This window comes from Hyperoodon ampullatus, assembly GCF_949752795.1.
Source record: "Hyperoodon ampullatus genome assembly, chromosome: 8".
Classification (NCBI taxonomy): Eukaryota; Metazoa; Chordata; class Mammalia; order Artiodactyla; family Ziphiidae; genus Hyperoodon; species Hyperoodon ampullatus.
In genome coordinates, this window is record NC_136921.1 from 75,535,962 (window position 1) to 75,553,606 (window position 17,645).

The following is a 17,645-nucleotide window of genomic DNA, read 5'->3' on the forward strand; positions in this document are numbered from 1 at the left end:
ATTAATGTTTAAAGTCCCTCTTCAATGATTGAAGCGCAGGTCCCTTTTCCTTAAAGAAACCTTCCCTGATCATTCTATGACCTTCTCTTAATATCAACTCATAGTATTTTACTTGTTTATATCACTCATTTAGCACTTAATTTCATCCTCCTTTTGAAATCTCTGGTGTTTTTAAATTACTATTACACATTTAATATTTGATTATGCTTTGTTTACAAAACAAGATTAGTTGCTCAAATTATCAAATCAAGACTCATATTTAATATTTGTTTGTACTTTTTTTTTTTACCAAACGAGATTAGTAGTAGCTGAAATTCTCAAATCAGAATCCAACAGCCCTCTATCATCTTCAAATTATCAAAAAATATTTCAATTTTACACTTGCACATATCCATTAAGTAAGAATTTCAATAACAACTGTTATTTCTGGGAAAAAATAATCAGAATACTCATTCCCTGGGCACTCCAATGAATCAAGGATGTAATAGACTTAGTTTTATAACTATTAAAAATAGGTAGTAGGATACTTTTAACAGAAAATTCTGTTTGACCAATCATTTTTCTTTTTCCCCAAATGAATTAAAGATAATATACCATCCAAACAGAAAATAAAAAAGGTGAGGGCTTCCCTGGTGGCGCAGTGGTTGAGAGTCCGCCTGCCGATGCAGGGGACGCGGGTTCGTGCCCCCGTCCGCGAAGTTCCCACATGCCGCAGAGCGGCTAGGCCCGTGAGCCATGGCCGCTGAGCCTGCACGTCTGGAGCCTGTACCCCGCAACGGGAGAGGCCACAAAAGTGAGAGGCCCGCGTACCGCAAAAAAAAAAAAAAAAAAAAAAAGGTAAGGAATACACATTTAACATATATACAAATATTTTTATGTCTAAGTAGAAATGTACAGGATATATACATTTAATCCTGAACAGGATTAAATAAAATATGAAATTACACAGATAATTTAATTATAATAAAAAAGGTGTTTGGGGGCCAACCAAAAGTTTTGTTTACTTAAAAATCTTATTTAATAATTATAGTGATCTTAAAATAAATTATACATAAGAATTTGGGGTATAATGATGAGAGAGAAGGAAGACTTTAGAGAAAAGAACAGGAAGAATGAATATATATATATATATGATATTCCTTTGGAAAATAGCATAAAAACTTGAGAAATATATATAGCACACTTGGGATAAAGTTATATACTTATAGAACAGAGATACAAAGGCTAGGTAAATTTTCTACCTATGTGGAAAATTAATATATGCTTAAAATGACCTTTGAGGCTTATAGGCTATTTTAATCCACAGCAGGGTTTTCTTTTTTTAATTGGTACTTAGAGAAATACATAAAATGTGTTTGCTAAAATATTTCTTTCCTGCAGAATGTCTGAATGATTTGCTCTTAAGTATGTCTTTGAAAACATATCATAAATGTAAAGAGTATTAGCTCACATGAAATTTAAGAAATAACGTATTTTGTTCTAAAGGCAAAAGGTTTAAGTTTTTAAAATATGGCATCATTACCTCAAAAGTAAATCTGTTTCAATGAACAACTATATTTCTATTCCCTACCAAAGTAGAATGACTTATGTTCACTTTTACAGTGAAAATACCCACTGGCATCTCAGAGAATATTGCTTTTCCAGCCAGAAATACAGCTATTTATCAAATTCACTTCCCCAGAAAACAGTCAATAAAGAGAAGGAAACAAAAAATGGTTTCCATCAGACAAAATAAATGAGTTAAAACTCATTCTTCATTAATTGGGAAGTCCTCATACCCTTAATCTCTGAGGCTTTATAATTTACACATGATCCAACAAGCTTGGATTGAGATTCCCAAGGTCACAGCATATTAGAAAGAGGGATAAAGATGATGATGATAGCAGCTGTAAATTTCTAAGCACATATTAAGCACTACACGTGGGAACGAGGGCCAGGAATGGAGAGAGTATCTGTAATAGGAAACTGTACTGAAAGCTGTGTAGGAACTTAAAAAAGACCAACAAATGGCTTGACTCCATGACCAAGAATCTAGAAATCTTATGTCTCAAGGGTATCATTATGCTACAATACAGAATAACTAATGCTCAAAAAGACAACTCCTTGAGACCTTAAACAAATGTCTAAAACTTTGCAAGGTTAAAAATATACATTTTTAAAATAAGGAGCATGGACAATACAATCTAAAGACCTAGATTTGAATCCAGACCCATCACCTAATATATCAATGACCTTAGGCAGTTGTAATCTCCTTCAGACTCAGTTTCTCCAAATGTAAAATGGAAATAAAACTCACCTTACAGCATTATGGTGAGAATCAATATATGTAAAAGCACCCAGCACAACTCATGAATATAGTAGCTACTGAAATACTCTGAAAACTTAACTACTTAGAATAATTTGTTGAGATAAACAATTTTATTACTTTTAAATGTTATTATTTTTTAGATGTTTAGATGTTACTCTAGTTTGTAAATATGTAAAAGTAGAAAAAGCCGATTCATTTAAGTGTGTAAAGAATGCTGTCAAAGTTCATCATAAATCACCACCAATTCATTCTTCAGCCTCAATTTAGATGGTATCTCCTCTGGAAAATCTTCCCACAATTTCCACTTGCATATCTATTAAACACTTAAAAATCTACCACGTCCAAAACCAAACTCTTGATTGTCCATCCCTATCCCAAACCTGCTCCCTATGAAAACCGTCCCCATCTCACAGTTGATGGCAACGCCATCCTTCTAGTTGCTCAGCAAAAAACCTTGGAGTCATCTGGCCTTCTCTTTTTCTCATATCCCACACCCAATCCATCAGAAAACATTTTGGTTGAACCTTAAAAACATCCAGAATTTAACCACTACCAGCCTTACCTAAGCCACTACTTTTCAATCAGATTACTCTAAGAGACTTCTAACTGGTGGTCAATGCCTCCCTACCGTCTATTCTCAACATAGCAAGTGGAGTGAACCTTTACAAATATAAGCCAGATTTACCGAAAGCCCGCAATGGCTCCTTAAAGTCCCTACAGTGCTCTGTAAAGCCCCAATTGCCTCTGTCAAAACCTCCTACTCTCCCTTCTCCCTCACTCTACTCCAATCATTACTCTGAACACACCGGGTATGCTTTTGCCTTGAGTCCTCTACCTGGAAGGCTCTTCCCAAAGATATCTGCATACTTAACTTTCTTGATCGTTGCTCATACATCACCCAACTCATCACCACCACAGCCTTCTTACCCTTCTCTACTTTTTCTTTCCTCCATAACACTTGTCACCTTCTAACATGCTATATACTTATTTATTATGCTTACTGTTGACTCCACCCCAATATACGTTCCACAAGAGCAGAGACGTTTGAAAATTTTATTTACTTATATATCCCTAGAACAGCACCCCAAATATAAATTAAATATATAAATAAAAGAAGACATTAGAACTTCTTTGTGTCACCTTTAGTATCTTGCACTTACCCCTATTATATCAGTTATCACATTGTACTGTAATAGCCTGTTATATTTTTGCCTCTTCCACTAAATTGTAAGTTTTGTGAAACAAGGGATTTTATTTTGCTTTCCATTACTATCACAGAATGTACTTATAGTGTCTGACACTTAGTAAGGATTCTAATATTTGATAAACTGCTGAAAAAGAACCCCATCTAAATCAAAGGCTTTAGCGCCTTTATTATCTCCAAAATATAAACACAATGCTTAAAGGCATGACACTGAAGACTGAGTTCTTTCTAGATTTTGTTAGAGATTTTGGTCTGGCTCTGGCACTTATTGACTAAAGGACATTGATGAAATCATTTAAATTCTCTACAGCTATTTCCTTCTCAGTAGAAATGGGGGTAATGATACTACCTATACCTCATGTGATTATCATGAATGTAAAATAAGATGATAATGAAGGAATTCAGAACATGCTTCTTCAAAATACGCTGCTCTGGCATATTGACTGTTTTGAGTTAAAGGCACTTGAAAAACAGCAAATACAAGAAAAACACTGACCTTCTGTCTTTCTCTTAAAAGCAGGAAATGAAATTACTATACGAAAGATGTCCTCCCTATACCAGAAGGAAAGTAACATTCTTATCATCAAAGAGGAAAAGTTGAGACTGAGAGAATTCTCAACAAACAGACCTTGTTAAAATAATTCTTATCTTCCTTTAGTCTCCCCAAATAGCTTAGTCACTTTTCCACAATTGCCTCTCTTTGGTCAACCTAACATAAAACAAGTAGATTTCACCATTTCTTTGGTCTTCATTCCTTTTGCAGACTCCATTTCACACAAAACTTTGTATTAAATAAAGGTGTATGCTTTTCTCCTGTTGATCTATCTTACCTCAATTTAATTCTCAGGCCCTGCCAAATAGAACTCTAAGAGGGTAAAGTTAAAAGTTTGCTTCTCCTACAATAAAATTAGCCCAGTAGTTTGCACATATTAAGTATTCAATAAATGACATCTATTATTTGCTATTACAAATTAAACAGGACTTCCCTGGTGGCACAATGGTTAAGAATCCGCCTGCCAGTGAAGGGGACATGGGTTCGAGCCCTGGACCAGGAAGATCCCACATGCCGCAGAGCAACTAAGCCCGTGTGCCACAACTACTGAGACTGCGCTCTAGAGCCCACAAGCCACAACTACTGAGCCCACGTGCCACAACTACTGAAGCCCGCACGCCTAGAGCCCGTGCTCCACAGCAAGAGAAGCCACCACAATGAGAAGCCTGCACACCGCAACGAAGAGTACACCCCACTCACCGCAACCAGAGAAAGCCCGCGCGCAGCAACAAAGGCCCAATGCAGCAAAAATAAATAAATAAATAAATAAACAAAAAAAAAACAAAAACAAAAAAACACAAATTAAACAGAGGCACTATTATAAGTCCTACTTCAATAACTTGACCAAGTTGGAATATTCATTAAATATAATCTTTGGAATCTCCTTAGAATGACCAATAACATAAATTATCGAGTTACCTAAAATATCTTTGATAATCATTTTGCAAAAGAAGTTACCTTAACTCTCTCAGCAAAAGTATTTACATTATCCCAGAATATTTTTAAAATATTTCTGAATGTTAGGTTCTATGACCATCTTCAGTAGCTGCCTTCAGTGTTTAATAATTTCATAGTATTTTAAAATATAACCAGGATGCCTAGTACTAGAGTTTAAAAATTAAACATCTTACTTTTTAGGTGAACTATACTTATAGGCCTATAATATATACACATCTTCTTCCCTCTACTCTAAATAATCTCATTTCCAGGAAGAAGACTTTTGAGAAAAAGTTAAATAATTTAAGTATATTTGTGACTCTTTACTAAATCACCTCCAAGCTTTCCACTTGTCATTTTAGTCATGTACCCAACAATATGTAGAATCCTCTGGTAATGTTATATTAGGGATTCAGCAAAACTAACAATTTTGTTGAAATTAAAAGGGCAGTTATATGGTGTTTATTTTAAACTTTACTTTCCACTATTTTACAATAGAAATAATTTTTCTATTATTTCCTTGTCTACTGTGACTCCTAAATCTTTTCCTATTCTATGTTCAGGGTCAGTTGTCCATTTTATAAAATACTTATGAATAATCATTTTCTTTACCCTTTGTACTACCATAAAGAAAAACAACATTCATTTTACTTAGCACACATATGAACAGTAGACAAGAAAACCAAGGTAAGCAGTTTAAATGATTGTCCCAAGACCACAGATGGAGTGACTGCCAGCTTTAGGATTAAAACTAAGAAGCTCATTATTCCCCTTCTTATATTCTGAGTACTTAATATTGTTTTTACATCACAGGGATCTCATAATTAATTTAAGAATAATAATTTAATTTAATAATTAAAACAATTATCAATAATCCTGACAATATATTTAAATAGATTTATGAAATGTATTCAATAAAAATAAAATTAGTTTACCCAAATATTCCCTGTAAAAATTAATCTGATTTACTACATAAGTTATTTTTAAAATGTTGCTTAGAGTGCCAAGAAAGTGACAGCTTAATATAATTTATCATTTCAATGTCTTTTTTAAAAGCTAATTTCTTTAACCAAAATCTACAGTAAGTATATGAGAAGGTTGGATTTAATACCAAACAAAAATACTTTTTCATTAAAAAAAAAATCCTCCAAACTTAAAACAGTAGTTTCTACTCTAATTGTAAACTTCAACTTCAGGAATTACTTACAACAGATATATCTAAGAAAAGACAATGATAAAAAGTAAAGAAAACACAAAATACTATTGCATTTACAGGAGAAAAAGACATACAGTATAACATTAACAGCTTACTGTGGAGAGTGGGTTTAATCAGGAAGTAGCCATTATCCTTTCGATTCAGAGCAGTGACAGCACTCCAAAACAACAAGCCGTGATATTTTTCAGTTAAAAGGCATGAAAGAATACCTACTATTGTGTCCTAGCTTTGCTGACCCCAAAGGTCACCATATGTCTTTTATCAGAAGCTATCATGAAAACATAATCCAAGTAAGCATTTACAATGCTTTATTTGTTGAAACACCTAAAATCTACCTAACACAACCTCTCTCTCTCAGTTACTCACAAAACATGGCTGTCTTATTCAGAGATTAGCAATTATTGTAATGAGATACTGTCGGAGAGGGTCAAATAGTACTTCCTGCAGTTTACACATCTTGATTTCCTGGTAAACAAACTGAAAGGCAGGTGGAGCACTTAGATCACCAGTAACCGTGAATGCTCACGTGACAAAACTAAGCCAGGTGAGGTTGATGTCTCAATCTTTCTTTTCTTAATTTTATTAACGTCAAAACAGATAATAAAGAGTTCTATCTTTCTTCCTTTTTTAAGGAGGGTTTATTCCTGACATGTGAAGGCACACAGTTTATAATAAGGAATGCTTGAGAAACGAATCTGTTTAAGTAGGTTTTAAAAATTACTTCTCGGCAGGTAAATTTAAAAACAAGGCAACACTAGCTAACAAGGTTTGAAAAGAAACTAAGATTAACTGTTCAAAAACCTGCTATCTATAGAAAATGTCTTTGAATTTCAACTCCTTCAAGAAAATAGATAAAAGAAGTTTCTGAGTTATAAATAAAGATAAGCTCTTGCAAAATAAAACTATAATACATGTGGCAGTCTTTGGGAAAAAAATCTCGATTATATGAATCAAAAAGTTTACATAACTTGAAGCTACTCCCTGCATCATTTAAAATTCATATTTCAAAAAGAAAACAAAACCTAAAATATTTAACTGTGAGCATTTAAAAATACATATTGTTAGCTTGAAAATTAAGTTTCTCTGTCCTGAGTTCTTCCTCCAAATTGCTGTTTTTTCACTCTGAAATTTCTAGTATAGTTGAATGAAGATTGATTTAAACTAAGGGTATAAAACAAACACACTGTCAAAATGATAAGCTAATTCACTAATTTAAAAATATTTAGGAGATTTTTTAATCTATAAAATTTCATTTATCTTAAAAATTCTATATATTCTAAGGCCCAGCATCTGCCCTAACTATTATGAACACAGCATGCTTTAATTTTAATGCAAAGAGCTCTTAACAACCCTTTTACAGCAATATAGTCAAGGCATTAAATTATATAACTTAAATCAGGTGTATATTTACTCTGCAAAATAAAACTCTTATGTATTGCAATAGAAAACAAAACAAAGTGACAATAAAATCACTGACAACAAAAAGAACACCTAAGTAGACAAGACTGTGCCAAGAATACAAAATATCAGAACAGGTTATGTTACAAACATTTAATATGTATCATTTGAAAGGAGTACATATTTAATACTGAACACCATTAATGCAAGTTGCTAATCACCATCTTTACTATGATGATGCATGAAATAGCAAATTTTCAGAAAACTATTACTAAAAGTTTCAGCTGAATTTCTTGGTCCAATTAAATAATTCAAATATCCTATAGTTACCTGGAATGCAAGACACAGCCCTTATTTCCTTTATAGATAATTTAAGATATAACTCCTACCAAATAGGTAGCTTTGACTATGTAATTCATATACGGAAACAAAACAAAATTTTAAATTAGAAAACTATTATTTCAATTATTTCAAAGACCCATGACTATCTTAGTTTCCCATATGGATCAAATTTAAAGGATAATGAAATTAAGATACAGAAGTAAAGAAAATAAATTTGAAATTTTGTTTCATTCAAGGTAGCTTTTATCAAACGTCAGCAAATTTCAGGGTAAGAGTTTACAATTTGGTTGAAAGGGCAAGGATGAAAACCAGGGTAAATATGATACCCTCTGAGTTAGAAAAAGACCCCCTCTGAGCTAACACGTGAGAAAAGGAAACCTTTTCCTCCTCTAGATGTATTTCAGCTCTACTTGTTCTGGCAGTCAGGCACTCTTGCGTAAAGCACACTTAGCACAACGAACTATACCTGGCAGTTCTGTACAGGGAAAAACCTCCAGAAAGGATTCCCTTGCCCCTGGCAGGTCTAAGAACCACAGAGGAGATTTGTCCTCCATGACTTAAAAAATTCACGCAAAATGAAAATGAAAGACAGGAAAGGGGACAGGAGAAGGGAGAAAGGCTCCTACATTTATTTGCTTACATTCTGCTGGCAGTAAAGAAGCTTTCCATAGTTATTTATATCCCATCTTATTTCAAAATAACTTAAGGTGACTTATGGACATATGATTAGTAAAACATATGTCCATAAGTCACCTTTCAAAATGTAAATTAATATGAATAAAGGGAAAATAAACAGAAGCAAGAAAGATGAAACACAAAGTAAAGCTGGAACATAGAAACGCCTGTCATAAGGCCTTGCATAACTCTAAGATGTGAGTGGTTCAGCTCTGAGCTTCCTAGCAATCAAAGTAAAGTGGGAAACAAGATCAAATTATAAAATTATCATTCTGTATAAACTGCATTTTACAAATAAGCAACAAAGCTTTCCCTAGTACTTAGAACTGAGAGAAATATCTTCATACTTTTCAATAATGCAACCCTGGACAAAAAAATAGTTTTCTCAACAGCATCTTTACAGAGATTAAATAACAAATTTCATATGAAATTCCTTTCACCCTTTCTTCGGGGCAAGTTGGGATCATAACATGATGAAAGGTTACCCAGAAAATGAGCCAACTTTCTAGGAAGCTATGTATCTAATTGGGATCTTTAAACAAACACTAACAATCCCCAGCATCTTTTGTTAAATTCACAGTCCATTTTCATATTCCAAGTTCATATTTCATTTTCTAAGTGCAGATTCTTCTGCTGGATGAGTAAATAAAATGGACATGCAAGTGATAACTGTGGTTCCAGATCAAGGAGAAGACATTGGTAGGATAGGTCCAGACACTTAAAAGGGATCTCTCTTTTTAACTTAAAACAGTTCCTCTCTTCCTCTTTGTTGACCTTCCATGATCCTGCTCAGTTCAACAGCCTGGGAGCCCAATCTCTGATGATTTACATTCCTCCTCAGTTTGGTATTTGTAACTACGGTAGAGAAATCTGACTTAAAGTTTCTAGATTCCTACCTTCTCAGACAGTCTGCACCAATTTCAATTTATTTTAGAGCATGAATCTTGGCATATTTTTGCAGCATTTACTTTTCATATTATTGTTGGGGGAGAAAGAAAGTAAAATTAATATAAAAGCAATTTCCTATTTCCCATTTTATTATACAAGATAAAACAAGGTCCACAATAGTAGCACCTCAACACACCATACATCTGGACTGAATACTACTAAAATTTAACCACGCTACAATCTAATTTTCATGTGGGGTAAAATAAATAAGTAGTAGCAAATATATTCCATTATAGTTGTGTTGGTCTCTTCGCTGTCTCCCAAAGATGCCAAGGTTATGTTCTCTTACCTACCAGTTTGTTTATGTTGTTTCCCATTTCTTCCTTACCACACTATCAGCTTAGATCTCATCACTTTCAGGAGGCCCCTCACTCAGAGCCTAACTATTTGAGCCCAGAAAACCTTCTTTCTCCACATGATTTAGCTCTATATTACTCTCTAATTATTTTAGGGATCTCCCTTACTAGATTTTGAAATTTCTTATTTTGTATTACCCATTGTGAACAATAAAATGTAAACATTATAAGTACAAATTAAATTAAGATGGTGCATTAATAAACTGCTGTACATATTTATAACAGCTCATGTTTGTCCAACATAAACAAGTTATTTATTATGACTGCATCAAGTGAACCAGAAGGCCAATTTTTATTTTTATTTATTTATTTTTGGCTGCGTTGGGTCTTCGTTGTTGCGCGCAGGCTTTCTCTAGTTGCGGCGAGTGGGTGCTACTCTTCGTTGCGGTGCACGGGCTTCTCATTGCGGTGGCGTCTCTTGTTGCGGAGCACGGGCTCTAGGTTCAGGCTTCAGTAGTTTCAGCATGCGGGCTCAGTAATTGTGGCTCGCGGGCTCTAGAGCACAGGCTCAGTAGTTGTGGTGCACAGGCTTAGTTGCTCCACGGCAAGTGGGATCTTCCTGGACCAGGGCTCGAGCCCGTGTCCCCTGCATTGGCAGGCGGATTCTTAACCACTGTGCCACCAGGGAAGTCCCCAATTTTTATTATATAGATAATTTCTAAATGATATACAATCAACCTATATTAAATCAAATCTTGGGCTTTTCTATTTTCAAGCGTCTCAAAAGAATTTTAGTTATGACGACTTTTGATAACACTACCAAAAGCCAAATAGATGTTGTAAATTATTGTCAGACCTCAAAATGACTAAAATTAAATGACAATTGTGTCCAGTACAGTTTGATCCACATTTGAATTCATATACATAACCCTAAGAGTCATGCAGTCTTTTACCTGATTAAATGAACTCTTCCAATGTGGAGCCACTGAAATTTGTTATTTCTGAATTTCCTATTTTATGAAAATTGAAATCTAACTATAGTAATCTCAACATACAATTTTTGCTATTGCAAAGGGTAGTAGTATTTACATTTGGCATAATATGTACACTTGCTTAACATTCTTCTTGCAATAAGAAAACCCATCCTAACATTTAAAAATGTTAGAAAGCTTATGGTTAACCTCATATTAATTATCAGCTTAAATCAAGATTATAGTCTATTCATGTAAAAAGTTATAGGATAATTTAAATGGTTACTTTATTAACCACCTTACAATTGTTTATTTCAGGGAACAAAAGTAGGAAATATATCTATAATATAAATTGAAAAGCTTTGAATAAATTTAATAACAAAAGAAAGAATATAATTCAATTTTCTCTCTTTTCCTAAAAGACAAACTGAAAAGAGTAAACCAAAGAAAGCTACACATATATATTTTTTCATTTATTGTAACATAATAGATACACACAGAGCCTGTAAAAATACAATATTCATTTTGCTGCAGAAGAACAGACATTGCATAACAATGAGATTTGCTAATGAAATCAACCATCAACCTGGAATACATATGTATTAAACCAAGACCCCAGTGTCATTTTCTTTTTGCATCATTTGTTCTTTCTTTCATTTTTTCTTGACCTTGTCAGTATTTTTGTCCTTTAGATTTCGGAACTTTGGTAAAGAAAAATCAAGACTATAACATTATTATATAGAGTACTGCTTTTTATTCATCACATTTATTTTTAATGTAAATTCCAATTGTTCTGCTTCTATCAGCACTATTAATGTATCCTCGGGAAAAAAAAAAAATCAATGGATGCTACCAGAAGAAACAAAGGAGGTTTATTTCTATACAAAATTGTTGAATCAGGTTTGAAGAAAACTTTTATCAACATTTGACATAAATTCCATATAAAAACTTTTATAGCAATATTAGTCCTTACTTAAGAAATAAGAAAATAATAATATATTTTAAAGTCACTTTTGTAATAATGTAATTCTTCCAGCAGTTCTCACTACTGACAATTAGTAGATGAAATAATGTAAGGCTGATATAATAACCATGTTTTTAGATAAAAATCATAACTTTTCCCCCCAAAATGCTCTGCTGTTCTGGTCTACAAAGTTAATCACTAATTTCCATTTATCAAAAATAAGCAATTTTGAGAATTTTCTTAAAGATTTATGACTTAAATTTATGATTTAGTTATTACAATTTTCTGTAAAAGCCCAAAAGACTATGAAAATATTTGATATATATGTCTTAAAGAAAAGCATTAATGTCCCTCAGAATTGATTTATATCTTTTTGAGTATAAGCTATTTAACTAAATGACTATCTGTCCTATTGGTTGTCCATTTACACAAATTAAGTTTTCAGTTCACATGTACTACAGATAAAATTAACAGCCTAGCCTGCTGTGGTATACAATTGCTACTAATTCATGATTATAATAGTTTTTTTTTAAAAGCAGTACTTATACCAACTAAAACAACTTTAGCCAAACAAAACTGTTTCCTATTTTTATTTTCATAACAACTTAATATCTAACCTCAAACAATATCCTGCAAAATAACAGAAGTCAATAAATATTACAGTTTTATTAGAAAAGTAAACCAAACAGATATTCCTTATCAAACTTAAATTCTCTGAAAGATGCCACTGACAGTCTAATAGTTCTCAAGGCTAACTATTTTAAAAATAGTGCAGGATAATTTTAAACAAAGAACTACATAATCACAGGGCAATCATTAATCCACACACAAAGTATTTCCCTAAAACCCCAGAAATTTCTATTAAAATGGCAAAATATAAATCAGTCTGTAGGAAAACAGACAGCTAAAAAAATGTCTATGGCAATCCCGAAAACCTACTTTCACTAAGGCAAAGGATGAAATCCTAATAAAATGTGGTGATAGGCTTTGGAAGGTTATCAAGCTCCTTGCTACTCAAACTGTAGTCCACAGACCAGCAACGCTGAAACTACTTGTTAGAAATAAAGAATCTCAAGCACTAGCCCAGACCAAATGAATCAGAATCTTATGCACATTAAATTTTAAGAAGCCATGATCTAGAGAACTCCTTAGCCTACCTAACAATTTGTATATCAATTCCAGTAACTCCTGATATTCTAATAACTCCTCAAAAGTCCATATTAAAATGCAGAATATTCGGAGAATAAACTATTTGTCATGTTCAAAGCCCATTACCTACTATTTGCTTAATTATCTGAAGTTTTGTATTCACATGGACTACAGATTTTAAATTTGTAGTAATACAAATAAATAAGAAGGTGGGAATAATGTATTTTTTGTAAGATCTTAGAAAATATTAAATAAATGGATAAAATTGAAGTATTATACAGTCTTAGCAATTATTTTAAACTACTTCAGCAAAAGAATCCTTTCTTAAATAAAATCCTGTGAAGAAGCCCTGTATAGTAAAAAAGAAATAAAGGGCTGCTCTTTGGGGCAGAGGAAGCACCCAGCAGTAGCCAACACATCTCAACAGAACCAACTCATACGATTCCTCAGAGTACAGTTTGAAAACCTGATTTAAGGGAATTTTAACTTAAGAGTCTAAAAGTGAACTGAACAACTGTTATACTGATCACAAATAAAGTTTACTATTCATCAAAGCAAGTTGTAAAGATCACTAAATAGAAACCCACCCATAATTTAGTTTTTCTATACTGTTTTAAAGTAAGAACACTAGATAAAATTACATAATTAAGCATTTTTTTTCTAATTCAAATCGATCTTTCCCCAAATAGGTCTAATTGGTGAACTTGGATTTAACTAATATGTTATCTTCAATTAAATTATTTTAGTTAGCAGTTTGCCTACCTTATATAAGACATTATGTTAAATGCTATATGGGCAATACAGATGAATGGACAAGTACTTATCACCGTGGAAGTCTAAGACAAATACATGAAATACAGTATGTGCCATGAAAGCAATAGAAATATAGTACTATAGGAGCAAAGTTAACTGAGGATATCAGAAAAGACTTCATGCAAAGCTAACATCTTAAGTAGGCCTTGAAAAGTATATAGGAGTTTTTTGAAAGGCAAAGATGGCTAGGCAGAGAAACTAGGAAAAAAGGTATCCTAAGTGGAGGGAAAACAATATGCTGAGGGTAGAGGCTGAAAAGTATTGGGCATGCTCAAAGAATAGCTTGAGGTAGCTTGCAAGTCCCCCAATAACAAGAAGCATGCGTTATTAATCTTTATAATAGTAGCACTTACAAAACTCAAGTGTTAATATACTTGTATAGCCTAATAAAAGCTTTCAGTATCTACTGTTTGAATGAATTAATCAATCAATAAGTGAATGTAATCTAGTCTAGCTAGTATATAAGGCATATATAGAAAATAGTGGGAGATGTGGCTGAAAAGCTAGTTTAGGACCTTATTAGAGACAACCTTGAACATCACTTTAAGTGTTAAATTTATTCAACACTGCAAACAGTGGTAAACTACTTGCATTAGAAATATTGATCTAGCAGTTTTAAGTAGGATGAATTGGAGCAGAAAGAGATTTCCAAGAGGGATATTACAATATTCAGCCTGTTGCAAAGGATTAGGCAAGAGGAAAGGGTCTGAACTAAGATTGTGGCAGTTGAGTCAGAAATACGGAGATAAATATGAATATGAAAGATAAGATGAATCAATTCTTTTTTTACTTGTTGACTGGTCAAAGTAGAGCAAGAAACAAAAAATTAAATTATAGATGTAAAATCTATTGAACTTCATAGCAGATTCTACATAGACGGAGTAGGAAGGCAAAAATTAAGGAAAATCCAAAAGTTGGGAAAAATGTAGACCAGGAAATCTCTTATGCACTTATGGTGTAAACTCATATAACCACTACAGAAAGAAATTAAGCAATACTTAGTAAAATCAAAGCTGTATGTAGTCAATATCACAGAAATTCCACTTCTGGGTATGTAACCCAGAAAAACTCTCATACATATGCATAAAGTCATATACAAAAATGTAAACTACAGCATTATTTGTATAGTGAAATACTAGAAAATAAATAAAAGATTGTGGTGTGTTTTTATAATGAAATATATAGCAATTAAAATAAATGAACTAGAGCTACACATGTTAACATGGATATATATCTTTAATATACAAATACAACCACTTATGGGAAGTAAAGGTTATGTTGGTTTGTTTACTTCTATTTATCATTTTATTTAAGATAGGACAATCTGAAATAAATCAGTCAAGAAAGGAGAAGCTGGATATGTCTTATGAATAATCAATGAAACAAGTCTCTGGAGGACACAGAAAAGGATAAAAATCAAAAAGCATGAATAAAGTCTTAGGTTTAGTAAGGAGGCAGAATATTTTTTGTTTTTACCAGGACTGATTTATTTTATAACTGGAAGTTTGTACATTTTGAAAACCCTCACCGATTTCACCGCCCCCCCCCACCTCTGGCAACCACCAATCTGTTCTCTGTTAACTATGAGTTTGGGTATTTGTTTTTGTTTTTGTTTTTAGATTCCACATATAAGTGAGATCATACAGTATTTGCCTTTCTCTGTCTTACTTCATGTAGCAAAATGCCCTCAAGGTCCATCCATGTTGCTGCAAATGGCAGGATTTCCTTCTTTTTATGGCTGAGTAATATTCCATTGTATAAATATATAACATTTTTTCTTTATCCACTTATCCATCAGTGGACTCTTAGGTTTTTTCTACGTCTTGGCTATTGTAAGTAATGCTGCAATAAACACGGAAGTGCAAGGTAAAACAATTTTTTTTTCTCAGAGATGGGTGGGAAGGTAGAAGAAAAAAAGACAATTTTGTAACTTTTTAATTTGAAATAACTATATATTTACAGAAAGTTGCAAAAATAGTATAGTGAGATGGCATGTACTCATCACTCAGGTCCCACTAATGGTTACAACTTATATGACTATAGTACAATATCAAAACCAGGAAACTAACTACAATGTATACATGTATACATGTATATATACATACATGTATATATGTATACAATGTATACATATAGTTCTATGTCTTACCACAGATCTAGATTCATGTAAACAGCACTGCAAACAAGATACAGATCTATTCCATCACCACAAAGATCTTTCTCATGCTACTCCTTTACAGTCACACCCAAACCCCACTCTCCTCTACCATCCCTAACCCCTGGTACCACAAATTTGTTCTCAGTCTCTATAATTTTGTCTTTACATAAATGGAATTATTGAGTGACCTTTTGAGATTGACTTTTCTCACTGAGCCTGATGTCCTTGAGATCTGTGTATCAATAGTTGATACCTTTGTATTGCTGAGTAGTATTGCATGGTATGGACACACCATACCATGTTTAGCCATTCACTTATTGTGAGACATTTTAATAGTTTCCAGTTTTGGCTATTACAAATAAAAGCTGTCATTTTGCTGGGATAAATGCCCAGGAGTGCATTTGCTGGGTCATGTATTTCGCATATGTTTAGTTTTTTGTTTGTTTGTTTTTTTGTTTTTTTAAGAAACTACCAAACTCTTTTTCAGAGCAGTTGTACCATTTTACATTCCCAATGGCAATGTATAAGAGCTCAATTTCTCCACATTCTTGCCAGTGGTAGATATTGTCACTAATTTTTGTTTTAGCTGTTCTGATAGGTGACTAGTGATAGTTCATTTTTGTATTCCTCTGATGGCTAATGATCTTGAACATCTTTTCATGTGCTCGTTTGACATCTGGATATCCTCTTCAGTGAAATGTTACTTCAGTGAAATGTTACTGAGTTTTCTAATTATACTGTTGGCATTTTTACTGTTGAGTTTTGAGAGTTTTTATATATCCTAGATATGAGTCCTTTGTCAGATATGTGGTTTTCCATATTTTCTCCTAGTATATAGCTTGTATCTTCACCATCATAACAGGGTATTTTACAAAGCAAACAGTTTTAATTTTTGTAAAGTCCAATTTATTGATTTTTTTTACTTTCAAGGGTTGTGGTTTTTTGTGTCAGGTATCAATATAAGAACTCTTCATCAAGTTAGGACTTACAGATTTTCTCTTATGTTTTCTTCTAAACGTTTTACAGTTTTATGTTTTACATTTAAGTCTATAATCCAAACAGATCTTGAACTGGAAAAAAGGGAAATTGATAGATCTGATTATCAGAAAGTCTTCAACTACTTGGTAGAGTTATTTGCCACATTTATTGGGTATCTACGTAAAGTATGAAGCACTTAAGATACAGATATAAGGTACAGAATATAGAGAATGGAGAAAACACATAGTTTTACTTCATTGTTTTAAGTGCTTTGGCAGAATTGTACGCCAGTGCACCTGACTTAGACAGGAAGAACTTGAGAGTATTCTTCAAGAAGAGTATGTCTGCTCTAAATCTTTAAGAATGGAGAAATTAGGCTACTCACAGAGGGAAGGCTATGTCAGCAAGAAATAATAGCACTGAACAAAGGCAAAAATACTATATACCCACTGCCTGCTTTAAGGAAGTATAAATGGTTTCAAAGTTGGGGAATACTAAGTATGGGAAATTTAGGCAAAATTTTAGATGTAGATAGGAGACAGATGTAGAAGATATCATATACCCTGTAAATGAGATTAAATTTTATTCTGTAGTGATGGGAAGCTAGTAAAGGATTTTAAGTAGGTGAATAATCAAGTTAGATTTGTGATGGCGTTTAAATGGTCACTGAAGAGGACGCTGAATCTGGACACAGCAAGACTAGAGGCAGAGCCACCAGTTAGGAGGCTACTGTGAT